The sequence below is a fragment of the Anas acuta genome, chromosome 21 (genome assembly GCF_963932015.1).
Source record: "Anas acuta chromosome 21, bAnaAcu1.1, whole genome shotgun sequence".
NCBI classification, from domain to species: domain Eukaryota; kingdom Metazoa; phylum Chordata; class Aves; order Anseriformes; family Anatidae; genus Anas; species Anas acuta.
This window is the reverse complement of record NC_088999.1, coordinates 3,632,020-3,642,563: the sequence shown is the minus strand read 5'-3', so window position 1 is coordinate 3,642,563 and position 10,544 is coordinate 3,632,020.

The following is a 10,544-nucleotide window of genomic DNA, read 5'->3' as shown; positions in this document are numbered from 1 at the left end:
ATCAGCTTCCCACTGAGTTCAAAACACCTCTTTCACCATTTTAAATGATTTTTAAATGGATGCAATGCACTCGATCTTCCAGCTGAAATAACTTCTGTATTATCCTCCAAGCCTGAATTCCTTTCCCCCCTTGCTCTCTGTTCACTTCAGATAATTCAATGGGAATTTATTTGAAAAGAGGTGGTGGGTCACAAATGAAGTAAAATGCTGACAGCAGGAGTTCCTACCCAGTCATTGCTTATGTGAAAGGCAGGGAGCCAGATTTAGGGAGCTGTGGGATAGTTATCATTAGGCTGGTTGAAAATATTCCATCTCAACTGAGTTTTTTTGTTTTTTTCTTTTCCCAGAAGGATCGATTTTCTTTTGATTAAATGAAATTTTTAGAGAATGTGTCTTTTCCCTTGTCTTGCTGGAAAAAGTCAAGTACCTGAAAAACTAAACTCTAACTAGCCCTAGCCATGGGCCTGCCTAGAGGCGCTGCTGGGGAAGGGGCCTTCTGGGAAGTGTAGTTTGATTTAGGAAATCAAAGGTACTGTAGGGAAGGGCGGAGGCACCCTGGAGCCAAGCTGCACCTCCCAGGCAGGATTTCTGTTAAACTGCTCTGGCTTGTGGCTGAGAAGAAAAGCAGCTTCTGAATTCAAACCTATAAAAGCTCTGGTTTTGATGAAAAACATATGAGCTTAGTTGCCGGCTCTATTCCTGGTAAAATCTCCTGAACCTTACTCCTTACTCTAGAAAATGCAATGCCTGCATGAAATATTCATTCCTCCCCACACCACCATGATGCACAGATGCCAGAGGATCTCACTAGCGCTTTAGGTAGGTGCAAGGTGTTACATGAGGTGGGTTTATGGGGAGATGACGCAAGGGATGCATGGATCTATCAGTCCCTTGGGGATTAAGAGGAGGACGAGCTCTCTGACTCCCTAAATCCTTTTGGAAGCCTGCTGTTTTCTCTTGATTTGAGAACATCTTCCTTTTATCAAAGTCTGCGTGAACAGACAATGCCCACTGCACGCTGCAGTAATGAAAATTATCGCTGCTGTTATTATTGATGGGAGCACAGCACTTCTCTGCATGAAACCCAAGCTGTCAGGGGTTTCTGTGCCCTACTGTAGGGTTACCTACACTCTTAAGTGCCTTGGGATGAACTGAGCTGCATTTGAAACTCTGCACTTCAAATCAGAGGCAGCAAGACTTGGGTATCTGCCATCTGCATTAGCTGTGCTGACCCTCTCTCTCTATTGCAAATGTTTTTTCTCCTCTAATTCTTGACATCCGTTCCAGCCCCACACTTGCTTGTTCATGTGCTGGTTGCTCTATTAATGGCTTGTCGTTGTCAGAAGCTTCAAAGAGATCCCTCATTTTAATTGCCCCGTGGCAACATCATCGCCTCATGCTGCTGCCACAGCTCAAGGCTCCTAAAAGTGACCTATGCAGCTTTGTAAATGGCATTAATTAACAGAGCTTGTTGGCTGGACTCTTTCCAGTCCCACCATGTAGCATGCAGCACCTCTCCCAAGCCTTGCCAAAACCCAAGGATCTGCCTTTCTTCAGTTGACCAAAAACTCTGCCTGGATCCTGACCTCCATTCAAGCCAGGCCATCAAACCTCAGTGCTGCCTTCCCAGAGCCATTTGCCAAATTTTATTTCCCCCATATGAAACCTTCTCCTGAAGGTGGGCTGTCCTGCATGAAGAAGTCCTGCATGAGGGGACATCACTGATGGCTGCTGAGGAGCAACATCAGAGGAACATCCCTGTCTCCTTTCAGCTGAGGGTCACTGGAGGCTTCTTCCACACCCTTCATGAAGCTCACCCCAAGCATGGTGAAAAAGAGTGAAAAGGGGTTAAACTTCACAGAGCAGAGGTGCTTTTTTTTTTTTTTTTTTTTTTTTCTTTTTTTTGAAAAAGAAGTTCTGTGGCTCCCTCTCTAGATGGAAGAGGGAAAAAAAATAAAGCTGCTTTCTTGTGGTCTGTTTAAGGGCTTGCTTACAAGGGGAAATTAATCCAAAATTAACTAGTGGTGTGAATTGCAAGTGGATTAGTTAAATTACATTAAATCCAGGTCTGGATACTTTCATTTAAAATTAAAGTGGCCTTAATTCAATTTGGCTCAAGTCACTTCAAAAGTGAATTAAGTAAAACTTAATTACAGACCCTTTAATTCCAAATGAGTGTGTCTACATAGGTTGTTTAATATGTTTTCGTTTATCCATTTTAAGAATTAGTCTTGATGAGCTTTTCGAAATCTCTCCTAACTAGGCAGACCCTCATTTGTTTACTAGAAAACCTCCAATTCCCTCAAAAAAAAGGAGAGGAGAGGAGAGGAGAGGAGAGGAGAGGAGAGGAGAGGAGAGGAGAGGAGAGGAGAGGAGAGGAGAGGAGAGGAGAGGAGAGGAGAGGAGAGGAGAGGAGAGGAGAGGAGAGGAGAGGAGAGGAGAGGAGAGGAGAGGAGAGGAGATGTGTCTGTGTGTCCTCCAACCTGGAAGCAAAATGTTTCTGGTCTAGAAGCCACCACCAAGCCAACACTAATGAGCCACGATGCCATGGGTGATGTATCTGGCATCAAGATGCTGTGGAGATGCAGCAATGAACCACTAATGTCAAAAACTCCCTGAAATGAGGTGAGAAACACAATGCTGAACTTCCTGATTTTTGTGCACAGAAAATTGTGTTAACACTGAAGTCTTCCCCACAGAGTGCTTGGAATTTTACAGAACTGGATTTTGGCCCCAAAATTACAGTGTGGAAATGTTTTTTCTGGCTAACTACATTACCTGCCAGTGCTGTGGGCTGTGCTGTGTTAGCTCACTCCCAAGCTCCTTGTGCTTGTATGCGTGTTGGAGAAAAGCAGCTATTCCTCACTGAGCAGCACAATTCAACCTCCATCACACGACTGCCCTACTCTTGACTCCTCATTCCAGTACCTGGATCCAGGCTGGATACGAGCCCAAAGAAAGGGCAGATGCATCCTCAGCAGCACGTCCTGCCACACCTCATCCTGGATGCAGGGGGGGAGAGCTGCTCCCTTTGCCGCTTCATCTATTGTTTCAACAAGATTAATTTCAGCATTTCTGAAGTGCGTTCAAAGCTGCTGAGTTTCTGCACATTTTCTAAAACTGATTGGCAATTTCTTCCAGCTCCGAGCTACAACGCGTGGGGGGCTGCTGCCTCTTGGGCTGTTTGCTTGTGCTGCTGTTGATCTTTTCTTCTCTGTGCTTCGAGCCTGGAAATGCTTCTTGCTGTTTTCAGGCTGGTTTCCTAAGGAAGTTGAGTCATGTGGGATCACCCCTTTTTTGGGTGTCTCCTTGTGTTTTCAGCCTTCTGGCCCTGTTCAGAGAAATTTGACAGAACTACAGGATGTAGGGAACATGGTGGGAGGAAATGAAGAGGTATTTAATGCACACTGTTGCTCTAGTCCTATCTGTAACCAGGTGCTGGAGAGCAGGATGTTCCTAAAGGTGAGGGCTGTTTAAAGGAGGTAAGCCTCATAAGTTCCGAAGTCCGTGCATCCCCTCCTGACATGTAAAATAAGGGTAAGAGGGGCTGCCCTACCACAGAGCTGCCCTGAGGAGAAATGCATTAAAACCACACAAGTGGAGATGCAGGAGTGATAGGCAGAGTTTATTATATCTCAGAGTTGTGTTAGATATTAATCATTTTGCGTCCTTAAAAGGTGTCTGAGGAACTTAATTTGTTGTGGAAATGTCAGATAAGAGAGATGCTGCATCTCCAACTGAGAATAAACAGTGAATAATGTGGAATGTTACTCTAAGATGACCTTTTACTTTATATTAAAGCAAACAGGTAAAAATCAAAGCCAAATCCCCAGCAGAGATCACAGTGTGTGCGTGTGTGTGTGCACACGTGGCAGTGTGTCTGCCTTCTAAGGGGCTGCAGGGACTGAGAACAAACCCGGCACAGGGCTCACCTGACCTGGCCAGATCCTGTCGTCATCCCTGCTCTGGGTGTCTGAGAAATCTGGGCTGCCTACTGCATACCAAAATACATTCATTTATATTACTGTATATACGGTTATTTATTTAAATAGATGCAAATTATGGTATGCACAATATTGATATTTATATGATACATGGATATTATTTCATGTATAATATAAAATACTTTATATCTTTTAATGCATACAATATCTGTATTTGCACTGTTAACACGTTTTATGTTGTGATTCTTTCCTCAAAGTTCTCCTTATGCCTACTCCAAAATGCCCCCCTTTATTTTTTAGCTTTTGAGAGAAATGTGATGTTGTGTTCAAATATCTGAATGTTTGTACATGTGAGTATTCCATAGGGAAAACAATTCATTTGCACTGGGTGTTGTAGGTGCTGCTGCAGGTGGCTGTTCTCCTTTCCATGCTGGTGGTCGTGGTGGTCCAAGACATGTCACCATCCTTTGGGGTTCAGAGGAGCACCAGAGGAGCCCTGGGTGGGTGGGTTCCCAAGCACCAGCTCTGCAGGCCACACAAGCCAACGCTCACTCTTATGAGTAATAATATTTGTGCTCCTGGCAAAAAATAGCTGGGATTTCTGTTGAAATAGTAACATTTTCTGCTAGAGGTGGTTGGTCATTAAAAACCCAGTTCTGTTGAAAACATGAATTTTCCTTCAAAATGTAGTTTTGACTGATCTTTTGTCCTATTAAGGGTGAAGTCCATTTTTGAGACCAAAGGCAGCACAATTGCTCTACCTAATTATATCCCATTTAAGCCTGAACTGCTCTAGAAAGGGGTAGATTTCACCAGAAGGATTTTTCTTTGCTTGAATGCCTGTAGGAATGTTATTACATCCACTCCCAAATTATATTTTTCATACTTGCATTACTGCCTTTTTTAAGAATCAAAAGCTTTTCAATTTCTTAAACGGTTTCACAGTCTGAGATTGAGCTAGATACCTAGAAGGATAGAGCTGACAGAGAATTAACAGGGCTGAAAAAAAAATTCCTGGCACAACTCACTGTTGCAACTTTGAATGAATACAGTGACAAGTGCTTCTTAGAATAGCATCTTTTAGTTGCTATTTGTGCTTTCTGTAAGGAAATGGCTTCTCAAAACCATATAGACTTTGGACTCAGTTCACGATTCAAAGTGGAAGTCAATGAAAGCACTTAGCAAACTCCTCTAGAGCAGTCCCTATCTACTTTTATTCCCTACTATTTTATTTTACTTTTTTTCTAATTTTATTTTCACTAACACCTCCCTGCCCTGAGTTTGACTGACATTTCTAATCCTTTTGAGAGATTGCAAATGCTCTGATTGTTATCAAACCATGTTCCCCTGCGTGACTCAAAAAAAGAATTTGACTATTCCGTGTCCTATCAGCCTCCCTTGATGCATTTTGCCCTTCTAACCCTTTGAAGGGTCTCCTTTTAAAGCTGGCCCCTGGGGACATCGTAACAACCACCATCATGAAGGAGAGGTTCTCTACCTATTACTTATACATCCACCTGTAGGCTCATTCACCTCACTGTTGAATTAAATGTCCTTCCTAGCTGACCCCTCTGGGGGCTGTAAGCCCCTTGTTGAAAGGCTGGTTTTGCCCTGCTAGGGAAGTAGAAGCAAGAAGCTGTGGATGCAGATAAGTACGCGTTCAAAGAGCTACTGGGTGAACTAATGGAACCAAAAACATGATCGAGGTTTATGAAAAACAATGACCTTACATTTGGCTTGTGAAATCCCCGTGGGATGAGTTACTAGACACACAGACAATATTTTGGGGAATCATAGAATCATACAGACCCTGTTTTGATGCTCTCTTTAGGCCCCTGCTACTGACTTTGGGAGACCTGGGCTGATCTTTAGTCTGACCCGATACAGAAGATTTTAAGCTCTCGCCATTGCCGTCCAGCCCAGCTCTCAGTGCCAGCTTGTGTTGTCCTCAGCACGGGGAGGATTTCACTGCTGAAGACATCTGTTTCATTCTGTGCATGGAAAAACATTGCACTTTCCTACTGCTTGTGAGTCTCTTGGTAACGCTTACCAAATGCTAGCAATTTGGCCTGCTACCATGCTGCTGTGATGGGTACTGTAACAACTGAACGTACTGTGGCTGTATATTAAGGTTAGGGTGTTGAGAAGACTATTTACAATGCCATTACTTGTAATGCTATGGTATTTTGTTGTACAGCCATATATTGACCATGCTTTTGCAGAAATTACAATGTCATGAAGGTAGTGATCAAAAGTTTGCTCAGAATAACGGATGCCTAAACAATACTAAGTTTTGGTTCTTGAATTACAGCTTCCTTGGAGGACTGGAATTGCCTCATCAAATTCCTTCCACAAAATCCTTCAGTGATGGTGAAGCACAGGGAGGAACTGTGTTAAAAACTATATGGTAGTTTCTCTACCCTATGTCCTGTAAGGGCCTGAAACAGAAATTTACAGGCAAAAGAAATAAGGTCATAAGTCACTTTGTGTTGTCCTGTTCACTGCAGAGTCAATATGGCCATCAGCCTAAGCCAGACCAACTCTGGGACATACCTTCAAGGGGAACAGGGGACCCTCCTAGCAGGGAAGCCCCAAACCAGAGCTGAGTTATTCATGTCACTGGGGATCTCCAGGAGTAAACAGGCTTGCAGAAAAGGTGAGTTCTCGGTGAGTCTCAGGCAAGTCCTGCAGCTACAGGAAGGGGGCAGAATTAAGACAATATGGAAAAACACAAGTGGGGCTGCGTACCCCTTCTGTATACATAAAAGGTAAGAAATGACCTTGCTCTGTGTTTAAGAGGAAATTCTCCCACATGCACCAGCGTTAGATGTACACACTACATGAGTCCAACAGATCCCTGTAATACAGAGCTCCCTGGGACATGTGTCCTCTGTTGTGGCCACAAGAGCTTACCAAGACTCCCTTCTAAAGTTTCACTGCAGTCTGATACAAGGGCAGGAGAATAAGAACCCCCCCTGGGTTTGCCACCCCCTTTTCCACCTGACCACACCAGATATGCGCTGCTGCAGAACACAATACGGCTTGACATTTCTTTAATCGTAACAAAAGGGATGAGTGCAGCTTTTCACTAATGTATTGTCATCAGCAAATGAGGTCCTAGGGACTAGGAAGACGGGGAGATAACAATTTTAGATAACGTGCTGCATCTCAACAGGCAGTTTGTCTATCTGCATACCCCAGCCAGCAGAGCAAGAGGCTGGGAGGCAAGGTGCAGGCAGGGTGCCGGCAGGGTGCAGGCAGCAGCGTGGTGCTCTGCTGCACCTGGGGTTCGTGGGAGAAAGCCTTAAGTGGACTGCTCCAAGGAAAAAGGCAGTATTTGCAGAAAAAAATGTCTTGCAAGTGAAAAGGGAGAGTTTAAACAAAAGGGCTAAGTAAGCTACCAACGCAGCAAAGCATGACATTTTGGGTCAAACAGCATGCTTATCTTGATGCAAAATAGGTTTTTGTGTATTTTTGCTAATAACCCTTGAAAATACATTTAATTTCCTTTGAAATGTATTTGTTTTTCTGCATGCTTTGTTTGGCTGCTGAACCAAAGAATTCACCATTCCTTTAGGAGCTGAAGATGACAGATAGGGAGTTTGGGGCAAAAACTAATGGTGGGAGCTGGAAAACAGCCCTGGTCGGATCAAAATTCATCAGTTGTGAAATCTGAGCTCCCTGTAGGAAGATTTCTTCTCTCCTCCACCAATACCTGTAGAGTGGTTCTTCTCCCCAAATGCTGCTGAGCTGTGTCCCTGTCCCAGGTGATACTTGCAGCTACCAGAGACAGCCCATCATTTATGATGGTGGCAGTGGTGCAAGAGAGAAGAAGCAGGGGAGAAAAACTAATTTATTTGTGTAAGTTTTGCCATAAGAGATGAAAACGTGAAGCAACAGTGAGGCTTAGAAGTGAGGTCAGTGCGAACTAGGTCTGATCCTGGCAGGAGCTAGAGTATCAGCAGAAATGACTCAGTACATGATGTAATTTGGGCTTGGAAATAAAGGAATAAAGCAAGAGCATTTTTTGGTTTTAGCTTATAATATACAAGGGCAGCTGTTACAGGTCAGACCAAAAGTATAGGTAACCCATGATTCTTTCTTCAAAGTGGTTAATGAGGACGTGAAGAGATGGGTAGAATGGGTAGAATAACAGTGAGCACTTTGTTTTGTTATTTTCCCAAACATTTTAAGCTTGCAGTCGCCTATCAATGTTTTTGTACTTAATAGCCCTTCATGGATTCATTTCCCATTCATCTGCCCACTTGCTTTTGAAACCCACAATATTTTGTGACAAAATTCCAGGGAGCAAAAATAGTTAATTCTGGGTCTTATTACAAATGGATGTTTTCTGTCTATGAATCAGCACCTCCTACAGCCCTCAGCCACTCTCCAAACCTCCCGAAGGTTAAAGCTGTCAATGTCTGCCTGGCCCAAAACAAAACCTCTTCATTTCAGTGTGAATTGTGTGATTATTTTTCCTCTTCAAACATCTAAGTCCATTTTGAAGTGAAATCAGTGTTTTGAAACAGTCAAAATGTTCCAGTTTGAAAACAACAGGATGAAAAAGCTTTCTTTTTTTTTTTTTCTTTTTTTTTTTTTTTTCTTTTCTTATAAATTTCTCTTTTTCTAGCCAAAATCATTTGCAAAAGTTGACCCAGAAGGTTTCATCCTCCCCGAATCTGTGCAATTGCATGAGTTTGCTCTGAGCAGAGAGCCTCTCCCTGCTAAGGGGCATGCATTCAGAGAACCACCTCCAAATATCCCACTCATTGCAGCTCTCCTGCCAAGCGGTTGCTTTTATGTATTTACTTTGCTCATGAAACCTCATCGAGCCTTGTTCTTCTCTCTATCCATCATTCACACCAGACAGCCCATTGCTAGGCATTTGCTCAGCTGTGACCATTTCTCTCACAAAAAATGGAGGGCTTATTTATTATTTTGCTAACTGCCGTGATTGCTGTTTTCTCTCAGCCTCTCGAGACTGAACCCTTCCTCTCAAATTTGGTTTGCTTCACTGACCTTCTGCTGCTACTGGCTCTCCATCATCCCTGCTGCCCAGGACCCTCTCAGCATGGCGTGCACTCTCCCTAGCACTTCTGAGTCATGGCTGGATTTTTGGCAAGCACATCAAGCCAACAGCTCCCTGGGGCTGAGTGCCAGCTGTAGGCACTGTCGGCACCGGGCTGGAGACCACTTCAGGACCCACTTATGGGCTATGCAATGTTCCAGCACACAAAGAAGAGGATAGCACCCTTGTTGTTGCTTCTGTTTTTTGTTTTGTTTTGTTTTGTTTTGTTTGTTTGTTTGCACAAACAATTTGCTTTTAGATAGCTCTCAACAGGCATTCATTCCTCCCCCCTCATAACCTTTTTTTAAACAGGAATTTTAAAGCCTCGAGCTGTTCCATCATGTTTTGGTGTGTGGGCAAATGCAGCAGCTCGCAGCACTGCCAGGCCGTTTATCTTTTTGGCAGACTGGCCCCTGGAGAGAAGAGACAGTAGTGGGACTTGGCTATTTGATAAATAAAATGTTAGAGGCAGTGGTGGGAAGGGATGTCTGGAGATCTCCTGTCCAGCTTATGGGACTCTTGCCAACTTGAGAAGGTCTTAGAAACCTCCATGGACTCCTAAGCCCCTTCTTTCTTTGGATTTAAGCCTGGCTGTTCCATATCATTACAGAGGACAGAGAGGCTCCAGCAGATATAGCCCGTACAATGGCCATGCAAACTGGGATTTCTTTTTGGCTTACAGCTCAGTGGAAGCTGCGTGGATGGCAAAGCCAAATCTTTAGTACAAAGGAGACTTTGCCTCCAAATTACAGGTTCCTTATCCAAATAGCAAGAGTTTTCAATGAATCATGGTAGGTATTTCTATAAAGCAGCAAGCCAATTTATTTTCCTCCAAATCCTTTCTCAGAGGTAGCCAATGTTACTTTGTACTTTTACTCCAATTTGTTTCCTGGTGCAAACAAATATCAAGCAAAATGTGAGCCCAAATGTTTCAGATTTTCTGGTGCTCTAACAAGTTATGCAAAGCGGGATCTCTTAATGAGAAGCATTCAGCAGCCAAAGGGAAAGGCAGTGTTACCAGCTTCCACTGCCTTGCATGCTCACACAGAAGCTGAATGTGAGAAATAGAGCTGCTAATGACTGGAAGTGAGCAACAGATTCCTGTTGTTTTAGGAAATATTTCCATAATGGCCACAGTGCTGTCCCTGTGGGCAAAATCTAGAGGGAAAACGTGGCTGCTGGTGAAGAAAAAAGTTGCTAATAATTCTTGCTGCTTGCAGGTGGTCTCTCTGTCTCTGTCTCTTCCGTTTGCCTCTCTTTAAAGCTCCATCTTTCTCCTTGTCTTGCATTTTCTGCCGGTGCCTTTAAATGTCTGTGTATTTGTGAAACTGTTTCTCCGGCCAACTCCCCTTGCCTGCTTTAATTAGCTCCCTAGTATTTCTGAAGGTATCTCCCAGGGCTCTCTAATCCCCTCAATGTGCTGACTAACCGAACCCCAGGAGATCCTTACAAGAGAAAAACTGCAGGATAAAAGCAAGTGATTTCAGGCCTCTAGTTTCTTAATTAGAAGCCTGTACACCAAAAGTCCA